Raw genomic sequence first — 13,247 nt, forward strand, 5'->3', positions numbered from 1 at the left:
AATTTTTTAAAAAGCATTTTTAGGTTCACAGCAAAATTGAGCAGAAGGTACAGAGATTTTCCTATTTACTCCCTGCCCCACATACATAGCCTCCCCCCTTGTCAACATGCCCAACCAGCATGGTACATTTGTGACAAGCCATGAACCTACACTGACACATCACTAGCACCCAAAGCCCGTAGTTTACATTGAGGCTCAGTTTTACTAGTTAGATTTTAAGTAAATGTTCAGGTTGGAGGACGGGCTTCCCGCAGCCCTGGAAAGAGAGGTAGGGCCCAGATTGTCACCACCCACAAAGGTGTGGCACATCCCTATTGTCCCACAAGCTGGGGGCAGGTTGTTCCCCTGTGGGCCGCGGCTCCCTCCCACTTCTCCAATAACTAGTGGCACTTTGTACGCCAGTCCTAGCGTGAGGCGGCTGTCCTGATCCGAGGCAGGGTGATACACCATGCACCAGTCGCGAACATGGATCTGTTCCTTCCCTCCTGGACAACTGCCAAGCCAGAACTGGATCGTTTTCTGTGTTGAGAATTGTGCTTCTTATAGGCTTATTATGCCTGAGGCTTGTGGAACCTATGACTTTCCCTAGAAGTTGCCTGATTAAACACTAACATCTAATGCAAATAAGCAGCCATTTTCTAAAATAGGGCCGTTGCTGAGTAATAGCACATATTCTTCCCTTCCTCCTATTACTGCTCCCACCCCGCACTGGCTGGGCTGGCTTCGCTTGCAGATAACCTCCTCCTGCGCCCTTTTCTTCCTCCTCCAGCCCTGATAGATTTTTGTATAAATTAATTTTATTTAGTTTTGGCTGCATTGGGTCTTTGTTGCATTGCACGGGCTTCTCACTGCGGTGGCTTCTCTTGTTGCGAAGCAGGGGCTCTAGGCACACGGGCTCAGTAGTTGTGGCTCACAGGCTCTAGAGCACAGGCTCAGTAGTTGTGGCATATGGGCTTAGTTGCTCCGCGGCATGTGGGATCTTCCCAGACCAGGGCTCGAACCCGTGTCCCCTGCATTGGCAGGCGGATTCTTAACTACTGTGCCACCAGGGAAGCCCAGCCCTCATAGATTTTTGTTTTCTGTCTCTATACGGATACATTCTCTTTCCCAGTTTTACATATTTGCTGTTTCTCTCCTTTATTGAGTTGCTAAGAATGCGTCTATTTATTTATAACCAGCTCTTGGATTAATCAGTTTTGTTTCATTAATTTTTATTATCTTATTTAATTCCTTTCCTCTTTCCTTCAGTTTATTCTGTTTTTCTAACCTTTAAAGCTGAATGCTTAGCTATTTTATCTTCATTCTTGTTAATGGAAGTATTAAGGCTATGAGTTTGTTTCCAAATATGGCTCTGGCTACAGCTCCTAATTGTCAATATATCATGTCCTCTGTCATTTTCTAAATAATATGCGATTGCATATTATATGCGAGGTTAATAATATGCGAGGTTAGACTTCCTCTCTGAACAAATGTTATTTTGGGGAGAGTTTTAAGATTTCTAGTTGGCAGTTTTTTGTTGTTCAAATTTATTAGCTGGTTTTAATGTTTTGTGGTCAGAGAATATGTCTTTCTCAGTATTTAAGGTTTACTGGAAGTTCCTTTGTATCCTAATTTGTAATGAATTTTGATAAATGTTCCATTAAGGTATAATACAAATGTCTCTAAGACCTCCTGCCTGTTTTTAATATGCAATTTACCTTTTCTTTTTCTTTTTTTTGTGGTACGCAGGCCCCTCACTGCCGTGGCCTCTCCCGTTGCGGAGCACAGGCTCCGGACGCGCAGGCTCAGCGGCCATGGCTCACGGGCCCAGCCGCTCCGTGGCATGTGGGATCTTCCCGGACCGGGCCATGAACCCGTGTCCCCTGCATCGGCAGGCGGACTCTCAACCACTGCGCCACCAGGGAAGCCCACCTTTTCTTTTAATACGCAATCAAAATGGTTCAAGCCCCTATTCTACAAACTGTGGGAAGTCCTGTGCCTTTCCCAGATTCCCTAAGACTTTTCACGCAGAGGGGTGAGCATTTCTTGGTCCACCTCTTACTCCATGCTTTTGGTGCTTCTGACCATGACCTTACCCAGCAGGCTGTTGTTCATGACAGGCCCATTACACTGCAGTATCAAGTCACGCCATGATCTCAGTGGCTGAACACAACAGAGATTTCTCTCTTGATCCTGCTGTATGTCCACCGGATTTTGGTGGGGAGACCTGCCCCATGTCTTCCTTACTCAGAGACTTAAGCTGGTGGAGTTGTCACCATTTGGAAATTGCCGGTAGCTGCAGCAGGAAGAAGGGTTCTAAAATGCTTCTTTCCAGATGAACACCTGTTCCTATTTCATTGACCACAAAAAGACACGTGGCAAGACCAAACTGGAAGAGAGTGGGGAACTACCATCCTCGCCTATACCTGAAAGTAGAGAGGAAACAGATACCGGTGAGCATCACACTTGAGAGCTTGCCTTCCAGAGGAGCTGCCCTCTTTGTTAATACATTTGCTCTCACCGAACCTGTCCTTTCTCCTTTATTCTCCCAAAGCACCACTAACCCAAGGCTCTTCTGCATGTCAGACTTTTAATCAAAGGGTGAGGCAGACAGAAGGCATTCATAGTATAGGGCTGGAAACAACTTTTACATTCAATGTCAGACATCAGTGATTCTCGAAACGGGAATTTTTCACTGTCTGCTTCTGTCTACAGGCCTCTGTTTTTCGCTGTGTTCTGTTCCAGTGCCCCTGCCTGTCCCTGCATCTCTCATCTTTCCCCATTTGCTGTTGGTGCAATAATTACTTCCTCTGTAGGGCAATTTATCCCCTTGTCTCACCATCTTTTTCCACATCAAGGCTGGGGAGGGTTGGCAAATAAAAGGAAACACTTCTTTCCTTTACTAACTGCACTTCTGACACCAAATGTCTGATATTTTTTCCCCCACACTGACCAATTCTCCAACACTAGCTGGTGTCCCGTAATTCAATTCAATTCTGACACTATTTACCTGGACTAAGATCTTACAAGTTAAGGGCATGGTCCCGTGAGGTTGCCCCCATTTCAGATACCAATTGCAAGTCCAGGCCTTTGCAACTTCTGACTGACTGGCTAGAAACCAGGGGTTCCCACAACCCCCTCCTTGGGTTCAATAATTTGCTAGAACAGCTCACAGAACTTGGGGAATCACTTACTTACATCCACCAGTTTATTATAAAGGATATAATAAAGAATAAAGTTGAACAGCCAGATGAGAGGTACTTGGTGAGGTCTGGAAGGGTCTCAAGTGTGAAAGCATCTGTCTCTGTGGAGTTGGGGGGCACCACCCTCCCAGCACATGGGTGCGTTCATGCTCTCCAGACCCTGTACTTTAGGGACTTTTATGGAGGTTTCATCACATAGGTATGATTGATTGATTCTTATCTCAACCTCCAGCTCTTCTCCCCACCCCAGAAGATAAAGGGTGGGGCTGAAAGTTCCAAGATTCTACTCATAGCTTGGTCTTTCTGGTGACCATCCCCCAACCAGGAGCCTACCAACAGTTACCTCATCAGAACAAAAGATGCTTCTATAATCTAGGAACTTCCAAGGGATTTAGGAACTCTGTGTAAGATGCGTCTATCACCCCCTCACTTAGGAAGTTACAGGAGTTTTAGGAGCTCTGGGTCAAAGACCAAATATTAGAACAAAAGTCACTCCTAGCACCCCTATTATGGAAATTTACAAGGGTTTTAGGCACTCCAGGTTGGAACTGGAAGCACTGACTAGTATATATATTTCTTATTACTTCACAGCAAGGGAGGCAGGAGCTCACTTTTCATTTTCTAAGGGTCCCATCAAAAAATTTCCTAGGCCAAAAAACAAGACAAAACAACCCACCCTCTCCACTATCTCCCTGAATAAATGATGCTTTTCTTAGAATAATGAAAAGCTCTGCTGAAATGTTTGTTTTAACTGGCATTTTATTCTGCTCTAGATGCTTGCAGTGAAATTCTTTTTTATAATGTTACGTTCAGTATACACCTTGCTATCTAAATCTATTGGGTTCCTGAGTTTGTACTGTGAGGACGTGGGTAGTGAGGGATTCTCTTAAATTTAATTAATCAACCTATTCAGGTTCTTTACCTCCTTGCCCATTTTTTTAGCCTCTTTAATTTGTCATGACTGAGAAGCATATTAATGTCATCCATCATTATTGGGATCCTGTTATTTTCTCAACAATTCTCAATAGATTTTGCTTTATATCTACAGTCCAATACTATGTTATGTGATGCATAATAGTTAAATATGATATTTTCATTGTGGGAATTACTCTTTTCAAATATAAAATAATCTTTATATCATCTAGAGTTTTTTACCTTGAATTTTATTGTTTTTGATAGAAATATTGCAACTCATAGATTGTTTACCTTTATTTCTCCCTGGTGCATAATTATCCAGCTAATTACCTTTTTTTTTTTTTTTTGTGGTATGTGGGCCTCTCACATTTAGAATACAAAGGAGGCATCAGAAACACACTGACTTTCTCTAAAGCCACTTCCTTGTACACAGAGTCTGAGCAGGGACAGCGCCAGGCATCTCCCTGTAAAGGCACCTGCCAATGAGGATTTTACTGGAAGAACTGGCAAGAAAGGGAAACCTCACTCACATGCAGTCTCTGAGGCGAGCCTGGGCTTAGCTCTTGGTACAGGGTATGCTTAGGCCACACACGATGCTTGCCTTACTTTAAAACTATTTGCCACAGTCCTGTTAAATAGTGTGGAAGTCCTTTTGCGCTCTGGTGTGCATGCCATATGTTCAGGACAGCTTTTCCCACCTTATCTGGTTTCCTACAAGCAGGTAGGAAATATAGTGAATTTACCCTAAAATGTCCAATCTGTATTTATGTATCTTGTCAGTGTTTTGCTGTTGGTTTTCTAAAACAATCTGATCAATAAATCTTATGCAGATCTAAAAAAAAGGAAAAAAGATATGTATTTGATGAAGTCATACAACATGACTAAAAGTAATTAGCTGGCTGGGCTTCCCTGGTGGCGCGGTGGTTGAGAGTCCGCCTGCCGATGCAGGGGACATGGGTTCGTGCCCCGGTCCGGGAGGATCCCACATGCCACAGAGCGGCTGGGCCCGTGAGCCATGGCTGCTGAGCCTGTGCTCCGCAACGGGAGAGGCCACAACAGTGAGAGGCCCGCATACTCCAAAAAAAAAAAAAAAAAAAAAAAAAAAAAGAATAGTGGAAAAGCAAGTATTTGCAAAGAGCCAAAGAAATGTATCCAAATGATGGGATTTCCTCTGCATCATACACAGCTTTTTTCTTCCAATATGTGCTAAGAGTTCTTTGGTGGTTATAGGAGAGACAGCTTAGAACTCAGGGCAGGAGACTATGCCAAAGCAGAAGAGTGAAGAGTGACATCTAAACTCACCATTAACCGCTGTCATCAGGTTGACTGCCTACAGCTAACTGGGCTGCTTATATGTTTGCTGGTTTCTAACCCCTCTGTGATTCCTGCTTTTCAATTTCTAACTACGCGTTAGCCCCACTCCATTGAAAAGGAGGTGCTTGTGGGAAAGGGTAGGGAGAAGGAAGAACTATAAATGAATCAATTGTTTGATAGATAAGTTAAAACACTGATTATCTATGGATTTCAATTAACTGTGCTTTACTCTGGGTAACGAAAGGTCACTGTTAATACACTTTTGCTTAGAAATGTTAATGTTTATTATTATATTTTTAAATCTAACTATGTAATGGACATGAATAGCTTAGAGAAAATTTTTACATCATGTCACCAGGGCCCTGAAAAAAGATTTGCCAGTAGCAAGGGTTTCAGTTTGGCCCCTGAACAGTTAAAATTTCAATCTATTCTGTACTGGTTTATAGATTTTCCGGAATATGGAAAATACTTTATTAAATGAAGAAAGCATCATTTTTCTTCATTTAATAAAGTATTACTTTCACAGATAAATTAGTATACACGTGGGAGAACTGATAGTATTAAATATTAGGTTTTAATTCTCCATTTAGAAAACTCCTTACAGGTAGACTTCCTTGTTCCTAGGCAAAGAAATGTAAGGTATGCCAACATGAGATAGTACAAAGATGACTGGGGAAAAGTCTCAATTTTAACAAACCCAAGAAACAATAAATCTCTAAGAGTTGGAGTAAGGAGGCACTGGACTTGGAAGTCCAGCTTTACCAAGAGTTGGCCTAAGCCAGCCAATCACATCTCAAAGTTTTGGTATAATTTGACTCTCAAGTAACGAGCTGGCTTCCCCAAGACAGATACAAACTAGTAGTCTACCTGCTTTATAGTCACACCTTATATATAACCTGTATATATCCATACGTGTTTCTATATATTGCACTTAAACTTACAGGACTGCAGTAAGATGGCTGGGAGTACCTCAAAGAGGCAGAGAAGCAGCAGGCATAGACTTTCCTAAATCGAGTAACAGTATCAGGAATTCAGAGTGCTGGTTTTGGATATACTAAAAGGCCTGGTGACTCCCTACATAAAACTCTAGTCATCTACATTCAAGTCATCATATACACCGTCTCATTTGGCATCCAGAACGCGTGCACATGTGTGGTTCTATAGCCCTCAGAGCTGATCACACGACATCATCTTCACAGTGTCATATTAAAAGAAGACACTTTAGACCAAGGATATGTACTTTTATGAAAATGTTACACACAAGGTCTTGGATGTCAGGCCTCCAAAGTCTACCTCAAAGAAGACCACCTTCAGAAGGTTTTAAAAAGGATGCTAGCAAGTGTGGATTGAACCGGTCTCTCTTTCAGATCTCTGGGGTCGTAGAACTAGAGACCTGCTTATATCCCAAGGACTATGGAAGGATAAGCACAGAGGCTGAGCATTCAGTCTTTGGTCCCTATCAATCCAGGACACAGATCCTTTTGCCACCCAGGGGAGTGTGACTTGTTTAATTATGGATAGTTTCCCCCAAAACTTCCAGAGACTAGATTGGAGTCACGCACAGCAAAGCTTTGTTTTGAACTAATGGAGCTGCTCAGACTGACTTGCTCTGGAGACAGCTCCTCATTGGAACAGCCTAGCAGTGGGTGGTAAGACGTTACAGGCCTGACTGGTCATGGCAACAGGAGGATGGGTCTCTAGAGGAGTTGCTTCTTTTCCTGCCTCTCCCCTAGCCCCTCACTCCCCCAAAAGGACCCAAACTCACAGATGAAAGGTTGTTACGAGACCTTGCAGAACACAGGCTCTGCGAAATCAACCCCACATGGACGGGAGGTTATAATAAGGCCTGGAAGTTAGGAGTCCAAGTCTAGGGGCCACATTTTTCTCTTCCCCAGAACTGAACACTAGATGGTAACTTTTTAGCCATAACTCAAGGGTGATTTTAAATCCACACATGAGCCTAAGAGATTCCCTTCTGGGACAAAGGAAAAAGAAGAATAATTTTAAAAGCTAAGCGAAAAAGAGGCACTTAAAGCAAAAACATGTCCCTAGTCTCCCATCTGAGACTCCTGTTATGATGTAACCAACGGGGTGATCAGCACTGTGCCCTCCTGCACACCCTTAGCACCTTTCATACACCGAAGGACTTCCAGCTGCTATGTCTCAGTGACCACTCTAGCAGCCTGATGGCAAAGCAATCATTTAGGTCATTTCTTTTTTAGAACATTTAGGTCATTTCTTTTTTAGAATTAAAATACAACGCAAAACAAACCAGAACTAAAATTTCCCACCAAAGTGAATCATCCTCAGTTGCATTCCTTCCTCATGCTAGTTTTTAAAATGATACTTAGTTCATCAGGAAGAATGACCTGTGGCTCTTCCCCAAGACCTTTTTCCAGTTACTAGGCAATTACTCACAGCACCATGCACATTCAAGCAGACAGAAAACGAGGCAAAAAGCGAAGAGAAATATCAAGGGCCAATTGGCTTTCTAGAGATAAAACCCATTGCCTGAGAATATGGCAGGCGCACGGCCCAGAGTGAGAAAAGAAACAGTTCTGAAAGGAAATGGCCAAGATGACAGTCAAAGCTCACAGCCCAGAGCAGAAGCCCTCCCTGCCCTGCTCTACTCTGGCTTCTCACGAACTTACATTTATGTCCCACAGCATCTATGTCACACACTTGGGGTCTGCAATTCCCCACAATGAAGTCACAAAGATACTTGAAACCATTAATAAGCGTAGGAGAATTTCAAAACTGCCCAGAACGAAGAACTGTGACCACCATAAATTTCTTGATTTGACATGTTGTTGGTGCCATAATTTCTAAGGGCAACGACAAACAGCACAGCTACAACACACAGTAAAGTCTTTAGACAAGTCAACTCTAACCACTGCTGGTACCGTAAGGATGAGAAAAGAAATCACTAATCAAGAGCTGCTGAGCTGCTTAACTTTTCTCCAAAGTCAAAGGATCGGTTTGGGTACCTAGGCAGCAAGATATCAACCACTGCTGCCATTAGATGCAGCTACTCAATTAGATGTACCTTTGAAAACAGGAAGTTAAACATCTAGCTTTCCCTATAATCTGCAAGTCTCAAGGTTAGCCTTCTTGTTCTATCCCCCAAACTTCTTGTTGTTGTTGCTGGATTTAATTTTTTAAATTTTATTTTTGTTGATGATGTTGCTTTAATTGATAGAGCACTGCCTGAAAGGGTCATATGTTTATAGAGTTCCTTTAAATTTTTCTTTATCTTATCTTGATTCGTCACATTATTAAGGTACTTTCAGACTTGCCCTCAACTCCATCAAGGAAGAGGGAGTATGTGAGTACGTGAGTCTGTGTGTGTGTATTGGGGCAGAAGGGAGAGAAGCAAAGAAAAAAGCACAAGGGAAAGTGAGATTCCATAAATTTAAAACAATTTACAGAAAGGCATCTGATGTATTTTCTGAATAAGGCCTTGATCGGGTAACCAATCCTCTCTGTAGCACATTCTACACTGCCCATAAATAAAGGAGTCTCTTTAAATTACCATTTCCAGTATCAATGAACAGTCCAGAAATCCTCATTTCAAGCGCTCGATGAGTCCCTGTGTGAGTCCAAGGTGCAGAAGCTGTGTCCGGGAGAGGTTTGCTAGGCTGGGGGAGGCCTCAAGCAGCTTCTCCCACGCCAGTTCCAGCAGGCTAGGAACCACCAGCCAGACCTTAAACAACGACCCCGTCCGTTTATTTGCGTGGATATTCACCACTCCTCCATGAACGTACGTGCAACCAGCTGGTGTAACAGCTGCAACGAAAATAAACTGGCTCTGGCATGGTAGCTGGGAGCTTTACCCATTGAAAAGTCTGCAGATTCAGCTTCCAGATATCTCCCAGGATCACTTCATTATAGCCCCCGCAAATAAGCACATCATTTTTTATCTGAACACAACTGTGACATTTTCGGGCTGCAGGAAAGCTTATTTTTTCATGGGGTTTTGTTGCAATTTCCTCCCATGCATTCATTTCAAGGTTGTATGCATGAATCTTGTTTAAGGAATAAGCTGTCCAAGAAGTACCGCCTCCCAAGATGTAAATCCTCTGCCCATCATGTGTAATTTCATGTCTGTATCTCTCTTCTGGTGGATCACAGGATAGGTTGTTTGGTTTCAGTTGTGTCCACTCTCTGGTACTGAGATCTAATTTGTGCAGGTCTGTGCTGTAAATATAGCCAGTTGTCCCTCCAAAGCCATAAGGGGAGCCATTGATGATAGTCATGTCCTGTTCATATATACGACTGGGTTTCTTCCCCGGACAGCTGAGTAAAGCCCATCTCTTATACTTCACGTTACAGACATGGACGTCATTGCCATTGCTCTCACCAAATGGGACGCCTGTTCCTCCAAACACTAACAGGTTGTTTCCATGCAGCACGAGTGACATAGATGCCAATGCTCGGGTCATGTAGCCATCTGTGCCCATCTGATGCCATACTCCTGTAGCAAAATGATACCTCCAAAGTTCCTTGAAGAGAGGATAGTCTTCATGATCTGGCCCTCCTGATTCATCATAACCTGGGTTGTAACCTCCAAACACATAGATTGGTATTAGCTGCCACACAACGATGTCCGCCTCGTGCTGGTGGAGGTCTGTGGCCTGGCGGGTGCGACCGCCCGGAGAGTTGCACGAAGCGGTTGAGCTGGCCGGCTCCCCGACCCCCGCTGCCCGCAATGCCCCCCGCCGGCCCCGCTGTCTCCGCCGCCGCCGCCGCCTGCGGCGCCTCCTCCCCTCCGGCAGTTCATGATCTGCTAACGACTGCTGCAACCCGGTAGCGGCAGCCCTGAGCCTCCTTCCTGGGTTCCTCAAGAGACCCCACATAATTTTTTTTTTTTTTGCGTTACGCGGGCCTCTCACTGTTGTGGCCTCTCCCGTTGCGGAGCACAGGCTCCGGACGCGCAGGCTCAGCGGCCCTGGCTCACGGGCCCAGCCGCTCCACGGCATGTGGGATCTTCCCGGACCGGGGCACGAACCCGTGTCCCCTGCATCGGCAGGCGGACCCTCAACCACTGCGCCACCAGGGAAGCCCCCCACATAACTTTTTATGAGTAGTCTAGAGGTGGATTTTTTTTGACATTCCCACACCTATCCTGTCATAACCACTTTACATTAGTGTCTTCAAATCTCTGGGCGCAACATAGCATGGGAATCCATGTCTGTCCTGGCCGTGTTGCATGACTGACACTGCAAACCTGGTACAGATGTAGCATGAGAGATGCTCACAGGGGTGATATGTGTGTGAAATGGCTCTGGCCACTGGAGGAGCACCTTCCACATCATAGTGGGAAGTTTGCTAAATTTTCTGGAGAGTATAGACCCTGAGGGGAGGCATTTAGTTGGGGAGGAATAAGGCCTCACCTTCCACCTAATGAGCTTTCTGTCCTGCAGGGGAGAAAGACAAGTGCCCATATCAGTCACTCTTTGTGCCTCTCCTTCAATCTCACAGATCTTGTGACAAGTAAATATTCATCCATTGTTTGAGCTCTAGTCTAATTGTCAGCCTTCATTTTTGGAGTTCTTATAAGTTATCATCTGATTTTGTATGTGAGTTGACATTGGTTTTTAGTGAAAAGTTGGGGGAGGGTGAGTTACGGATCACTAGCCAGATACCATCCTAAAGTGGAATTTCTTCAAATATTTGTAATCATTTAAAAAACCCTGGTCTTCCCTTACTGGATTCTTGTTTTCATTTACAGATAAGTCTCACAAATGGTGTTAATTTAGAAAGTAAATAAGTAAAGGAGCTGTAGAAACAATTGGAGGCCTTGTAGGATCCTGGACTCTGGAATCAGATGAATGCAGGTCCAGTGTTCAGTTCTGCCACTTATTAGCTGTGGTGTTCCCGGGCAACTCACTTAAACTCTCTGGGCCTCAGTTTCCTTTTCTGTAAAGTGGGGATAATAATTTTCACTCTGAAGAGTGGTAGTGAAAATCAGAGGCGATCTGTGGTGTGTTTGCCAGAACGTGCTCTCTTTTGGCCTCACATGGATTTGAGGAGCTGAATCACAATCGCAAGAATTCTTAGGGAGATGGAATCAGAGCAGGGGAACTTGGATGAATTCAATGTTTCCAAACAGTATGAAGCCTGAAGTATCCTTTTTATGATAGGGGTGGTCTCTCTCCTGAATTGTACTTTGTGAGCATCCCCGATGGACTAATGATTCTGCCTCCCTCCAAGTTGATATTATTTAAGTATTCATTTAACTTTTATATAAAGGAGGAGTGAGGAGAAATAAATTCTCCTCATGTCCCAAATAAAGAAAACACTCATAAGATTTTCTGAACTGGGCAGCTTCTCAAAAGGCATATGAAAAGTTCTAGAAGTTATATAATAAGCTAAATAGCTTATCTCAGTACAGAGCACTCCATCCTGTCTTTAATTTAGAAATTTTAGCTGAATGTGGTGACAGACTTCAGGGGACTGTCATGCTTCTACCATGAGAGCTGGAGGGGCATTTTACAAAAATACTTAAAAATTGTAGGTCAGCACAGTCAAGGAGCTGCCCTAAGTCTTCTGTCTGCTCCAGGGGAGCAGAATCAGTTTACGTTTCACCATAATGTGAGGAGTCATGTACGGAAATCCGAGTTAACTGGTGCTGTTTCTAGGAACACCTGGTTAAACCTGGCACTGTACCTCTACATATATGACAATAGTGATACTGTAATGCTTCTTGATGATGGGTGCTCCAGGTGTGTGCCCAGCTGGCCCACCTTCAATCCAACTACTGCCCCACGTGACACTCTCCTTGATACCTTCGTGCCTGTCCTATGTTCCTTCCTCCTGACATAGTCTTTCTTGGGTGATGGGACAGAAATCATCACCATCTGACTGTTCTCAGCCTTTCTGCTCCCCTGGCAGCTGAAGAAGACACTGGTTTCGCGCACACAGCTTCTTCCCTTGCCATCTTGTACCGTCCTGAGGAGGGAAGGCATGACTGGTCAGGCAGACACATTTGAATAAGTTAGCTGCTTTTGTATGCCACGGCGCAAGGGTCATCTTTATTAGATCTGCCATAGGCCTGTTCTTCTGGCTTCTGTGATGACGAGTGGGGAATAGAGGCAGGTGTCTCACTGTAGCTTCCCTATGCTGACAAGAATCAGTACCATCACCATCACTGTTCAGAACAATAAAGCAATTGCAATAATTGGGGCAGTCGGATAAAGCACCGCTAGAAATGAAAACCCAACTAATACTCTGAACTCTAGGGATAGAAATGATAAAATTCTTCTTATAATCACCTCAAAATTGTGAACATTTTGGGTAGGGAATTTCACAAGATCTAGAGTAAGAATTCATTCATTCATGAAAACTCAGCAGACCCTCATCAGTCCTAGTTTGTGCAAGCTGTCCTTCCAGGGCTGTGGAGGATGGAGAGATGGGTCAGAAATGGACCCCTCAAGGATCTTGGTTTAAAAAGGCAGATAAACCGTGTATCCAGAAGGTATAGTTCAAGGTGGAGGCTGCTCACTTCCTGTTTCTAAAATTGAAGTCTAGTTGGTTTATAACGTTGTGTTAGTTTCTGGTGTACAGCAAAGTGATTCAGTTATATATATTATATATCTATATATTCTATATAGATATTATATAATATATATATTCTTTTTCATATTCTTTTCCATTATGGTTTATCACAGGATATTGAATGTATTGATAGTTCCCTGTGCCATACAATAGAACCTTGTAGTTTATCCGTTCTATATATAATAGTTTGCATCTGCTAGCTCCGAACTCCCAATCCATCCCTCCCCACCCCACAACCACAAGTCTGTTTTCTCTGTCTGTGAGTCTGTTTCTGTTTCA

General features: G+C 43.7%; 1 protein-coding gene and 1 pseudogene across 1 annotated transcript in view; one reads left to right on the forward strand and one right to left on the reverse strand.

The window, feature by feature from the left end:
- ADD2 (adducin 2) overlaps nucleotides 1–13,247 on the forward strand; it is a 103,709-nt gene that overhangs the window by 30,014 nt on the left and 60,448 nt on the right. The gene's annotated exons all lie outside the window — the stretch shown is intronic.
- On the reverse strand, nucleotides 8,977–10,191 carry LOC132531252 (kelch domain-containing protein 10-like; annotated as a pseudogene).

The sequence above is a fragment of the Lagenorhynchus albirostris genome, chromosome 13, assembly GCF_949774975.1.
Source record: "Lagenorhynchus albirostris chromosome 13, mLagAlb1.1, whole genome shotgun sequence".
In the NCBI taxonomy this organism is placed as follows: Eukaryota; Metazoa; Chordata; class Mammalia; order Artiodactyla; family Delphinidae; genus Lagenorhynchus; species Lagenorhynchus albirostris.